Genomic DNA, 5,678 nt, shown 5'->3' with positions numbered 1-5,678 from the left:
GAACACAAGACTTTTCTGATGGGGAAAAATCAAAATAATTATTTTTTCTTAAAGATTCTCACAAATCACAAAAAGAACAAAGTAACTTAACTTTTAAACATTCACATAAAAGGGTAGGAATTTGAAAATTATAGGCACAAATTGCTAGACTGCATATATAAAAATGCTAGTTAATATCCATTACCAAACCAGGCATAGGGACACATGCCTATAATCCCAACACTCAAGAGGCTGAAGCAAGAGGATCACCATGAGTTCAAGGCCAGCCTCAACTACAGAATGAGTTCAAGGCCAGCCTGAACTACACAGTGAGACCCTGTCTCCAAAACAAAAAAGAAAAACAAAAAGATCCATTACCAAGTTTCAGGAATTAAAATTCAGTTCTGCCCTACATTTCAAGATGCTTTTCAAGAACCCTCACCTGATTGAGGTAATGATACTCCTCTGGTTGTTTAAGATGGAATGCTAACCTCTCTTCTTCGCTTGCTCCTGCCAGGAGGTAATAGAATACATGGTAATTCCTGTAGGAAACAAAGAAAAGTATAGCTTTATAATTAACATGATTTATGGCAATCATTGTTTGAACAGTACAAATTAGAATTAAAACAAAAATTATAAGTGATACAGATTTTCACTGAACAGGGTAATACAAATTTCACAGTATTTGTGCTAACATAGTGTTGTCTTCCAATGAGTTATTCATATTACCAAATATATACATGTAAAATTGGAAGAAAGAAATGTATAAGAAATTAAGAAAAAATGTACAATTTTAAAAAGTAGACAAAACAAATTAAATAACTGCTTCTTTCCACAGATCAGCAGAAATGCACAGTAGAGTTGTTTTAAGCCATCCTGCTCACATACATAAATCTCTTTCCCCCCTCCCTTTCTCCTGTCCTTCTCAACTCAGTAACTCTATCCTTTTGAATAAGTATGGCTATCATTTAACAAAAAATAAATAAAATCTTTATTAGTAAAATATGTTCACTTCATTTCCTATTTCAATACATGGCAACTCAATATTTAAGTACCCCTACAGAATGACACTTTAGATGATAGTAAAGAAGAGGGATAACAACAGGGAAATGGGTGGTCTGATCCCAGGCCTACTGAGCCAGCCCTGCCCCCCCCCATGCTGAAATTGATACTGGGTGTGGTGGCACACCCCTATAATCCCAGCTCTTGCAAGGCTGTAAACAGGCAGATCACTATGAGTCTGATCTAGTAGTAAGACCCTTAACACCTTTTAGACCCTTTCCTAAAATAAAATTTTTTAAAAAGGGAAATGACAAAATGAAAACTTCTGAAAATTCTGTATTCCCTAAAATCAATGAGGAATCTGGCAAATTTGTTAGAATTAACATTTGCAGAACTCTGCAAATAAACCAAAAGTCTGCAGCAATCTAGGGAGTATTTATTCAAGAAAGGAAGCTCATCTGGATGTGGTGGTGCATGAGGCAGAACTCTTCCAAGTTTGAGGTCAGCCTGGGCTACATAGGAAGCTCAAAACCAGCCTGAACAACACAAGATTCAGTCTCAAAAAAAAAATAAATAAATAAATAACATAACATAGCAAATAATAAGGAACTAGGAAACAATAAAGCCAAAGCAAATAGAAGAGAAGTGTTAGAGATGAATTACAGAATAGGATAAAATGAAGAACATCAATTATAAAATACGGTTCTTTGAAAACAATTATAAAATTAACCTTTATCTAAACTGATGAAAGAGGGCCAGTCAGATAGCTCAGTGGATTAAAGCGCCTGCTTAGGCAGATGCAGGGACTGGAGTTTGATCCCCAGCCTGCCATGCTGCCCCTGGGGCACTGAGTCAGAGATTGAGACTGTGCATGGTGGTGTATGCCTGTAATCCCAGCACTTGAGAAGCTGAAAACAGGAGGGTCACAAGTCTGATGTGTGTAGTGAAACCCTGAAAACCTTGTACCAAATATATTAAAAAAAAAAAAAAACTGATGAAAGAAATACATTCAAAATTAGGAGCTAAAGAAAGGGGAACATTACTAATAACTCTACAGAAATAAATTAAGATTATAAGAAATAAACATAACCTAAACCAAATGGATTCTTACCAGTTATGACCAAGAGAAACAGAGATTCTGAACAGATCTGTAACAACTAGTGTTTTAACTAGTAATCAAAACATTACCCAATTAAAGACCAGAACCAAAACTATTTTTGCTGGTAAATTCCACTAAATAAGTAACTTTTCACACACACACAAAAAAAAAGGGAAATAACAGTTTCCATTTCATTCTGTAAAACAACATACTATTACACTGATCCCAAACCAGACAAAAATACTAGAAAAAAAGAAAACCTGCTGGATGGGTGTGGTGGTGCATACTTGTCATCCCAGCACTCAGGAGGCTGAGGCAGGAGGGTTGCCACAAATTTGTGGCAGCATAAACTACAGAATTCAAGACCAGCCTGAAATGCATAGCAGAGTCTTGTCTCAAAAAGACAGAGAGGAGGGGAGGGTAGAGAACTTAGAAGAGTAAATCTTATGAACACAGAAAAAATGCAGAATAAAACATTAGTAAACCAAATCCAGCAACATATAACAAAGAACCTCTCATTTTTGTCATTCATAAAAAAGAAAAAATGAAATTAAAGAACAACTAGGAGCCACTGGCCTGATAGCTCAGCGGACTAAAGCACCTGCTTAGGCAGAGCGTAGCACACAGGGTTCAATCCCTGGCATGTCGTGCTGGCCCCAACGCTGAGGCGTGCTGAGATGGCATTGAGACTAAGCATGGTGGCATGTGCCTGTAATCCCAGGACTTGGAAGCTATAAACAGGAGAATCACTATGAGTACAATCTACAATCTACATAGTGAGACCCTGAATATCCTGTAGACCCCGTCCTAAATACAGGAAAAAAAAAAAAAAAAACCCGGGATGAGGAAAAGGGGAAAAACGTATGTACATATACACACACAAGATAGCTAAGATAATTGTACTACTAATTTCTATTAGTTCACTGAAAGGAAGTTAGTGCTTATATTGTTTGATCAATTCTGCATGCCTATATCTGGTAATCTGAGCAACTACTCTGAAGGTACCAATGTGCAATACAATAACCACCGTTAATTTCCTACCATCTTGTTTTGAAATTCTGTATTATTTTTATTGTTTTTTAATCGATCTATTTACAATAAAATAGTAATAAAAAAGCCTACATTTTCTACTAATTAGTAAACTTTTATTGAACATGAGGACTACTCTAAGCATTTTATAAATGTTTTGTCATTTAATCCTCTAAACAACTCTAGAATGGTTTTCCATTTGTAAAATGAAAATGCTTAAGAAGCAGAGAAGTGAGATACCCAAGGCTTTTCCAGGGTTTGATTATAGGCTGTTTAACTTCAAACTCTGGCATAAAACAATTCATTTACTTCTCTTATTTGGTTTCTTGATCAGAATGATACATGTATCATCTTTAAAGTCCGATGGGTCTGAAATATTATAAAAGCATTAAGAATTGTTTAATTTTTTTGTAGTTAGAAAATTAAACAGTGGTTCAAAGGAAACCTGAGAAAGTTTTCCTGTTGTGACAGCTTGCCTAGAACCCAGAATGAATGATAATTTCTATTATATCCAAAACATTCTCCTCGTCATGGCCTCTAAAATAACGCAGTATTCTGTCCTTGAAAGAAACAGCAATTACACATAGGATATACATGGTGTGAAGTGAACTGATTTTTTTTTTTTTTTTTGGTACCAGAAATCGAAATCACAACCTCAGGCACTTTCCAGGCAGGCACTGTGTTGCTGGGCTATCTCCCTGGCCTGGTGTAACGTGAACTGATGACATAACATACAAGTCATAAGTCAATCTGCATGACACATTAACTTGATCTAATTACACAAATAAAAATATGTACCGTTCATTATGCTCTTGATAAACAAGTCTGGACTTCTCCAATAGGTATTTTTCAACATAGGCACTAAAAGAAAAATAAAATACGTTAATATAGAAACTAAAGTTTAATGTAAGACATACATCATTATTTATAGACAATGCAAAAGTATAAAGAACATGCTCCAGAGCATTTCATCACATTCAACATTATGATTGTGTTAGGGATGCTGTTAGTGCTACCCATGAATTAATTCACAAAGTCCTGGCTAGAGAATGAAGCAAGTAAGTGGACTCCATTAAGAAGAGGAAATATACTGTGGGCCACAGAAATAAACTTTATGTGCAAGTAGAGAACAACCACAACATCAAGCGTTATCTCTGATATTTTGTTTTATTATCTAGATTGTGCCTTTAAGATCTTCAGTATCTCTTATCTACATGAGAGCAACTAATACCTCACTAGGAAAAGGATTTCTATAATCTGAAATTTTAAAACAATAGATTACCCAAACCAGATTACTTACACAGTGCCCTTTGCTTCAAAATTTGAACCTTGGACAAAACTTCCCCTAAGTCTTCTCCATCACATGCTCTCTACTTCAGACACAAATACAGATGTTCTCAAGCATAACATGCACCCCTAATTGTACTGCTCTTGCTCTTCATTTCACTTCTGATTCCTTACTCTATTCTCAATCTCAGGCCAGTGAATTTCATTCCTGTACTAAAATTAAGTTCAAGTGTGTTTTCCTTGCAAACCCATTGTTGCTAGCACCACCAATTAAATTTGTCACTTCTAAACTATCATGATCATTGCTAGTTTCAACTACTCAAATAAGCTACTACCTGTTCAAGATGGAAAAAAGGGGGTATAAATGAATATGACAGTCTCATAATACCCTACATGAAAAACATTATTTCCCTCATTTTATAAAGGTAGAAACTGATGCTCAAAGATACTAAGATTCTATGCTAGCAGAAGCAAAGTACAATATGAAACAATAAGCATGTCTACGTTTTTGGTGATATACTCAGTGGTACGTTGGTTCATGAACCTAATTCTGGGAAAGATGGCCACAATCATCTTTAGCACTCAATGCAGAGTTTGCAAGGAAGACTTTGCCAAGCATTTCGGTTTGCAACTCGAACTGTTGCATGAAGACATGTTTATTTCTACAGATGTTAAAAAGACCTTCAATAAAATTCAATACACATTACTAACAAAAACACTCAAGGAAGTCAAAATGAATGCTTAATTGGGTCATATAATAAAAGGCCCTAAACACATAGTAAAACAAAAAAAGAAAAGATAGAGTTAGGTCACTGGTGTGTACTTACACCCTGGCCCTTCCTCTCATTCTCCTTCACTTTCCAGCTGCTGTGAGGTGAGCAGCTTTACTCCATCACACACTCCCACCATGGTGTTTTCCCTCCCAAAGGCCAAAAATCAATGGAACCAGTCACAGAATGAAATTTCTGAACCCTTAAGCCAAAATAAGCCTTTCATCTTTAAGGAATGGAAAGCTAACAGTACTAGAAATAAATCAGACAAGACAGAAAACAGGACCGGAGATATAGTGCAGCAGGACAGCACCTGCCTCAATTCTCAGTACCAAAAACAAAACAAAAATAAAATAATCAGAAATTGAAAGAAAAAAAAAACCATCTCTTTTTTACAGACAGGAGAATATATCTAGAGAAAGAGAAACAATAAAACTAATATAAAATAATTCAGCAAGTATATAAACTATGAAAATAGCCTTCATATATATAAAATGCAGGAGAAAAATCAC

The 5,678-nt window shown here is 35.5% G+C and overlaps 1 protein-coding gene across 4 annotated transcripts in view; it reads right to left on the bottom strand.

Annotated features, from left to right (window-relative positions):
• Myo9a (myosin IXA) overlaps positions 1 to 5,678 on the bottom strand; it is a 227,184-nt gene that overhangs the window by 217,678 nt on the left and 3,828 nt on the right. The gene's annotated exons all lie outside the window — the stretch shown is intronic.

The sequence above is a fragment of the Octodon degus genome, unplaced genomic scaffold (assembly GCF_000260255.1).
Source record: "Octodon degus isolate 3935 unplaced genomic scaffold, OctDeg1.0 scaffold00026, whole genome shotgun sequence".
NCBI lineage: Eukaryota > Metazoa > Chordata > Mammalia > Rodentia > Octodontidae > Octodon > Octodon degus.
Note: the sequence above shows the minus strand (reverse complement) of the source record. Positions and strands in the feature narration are given on the sequence as shown.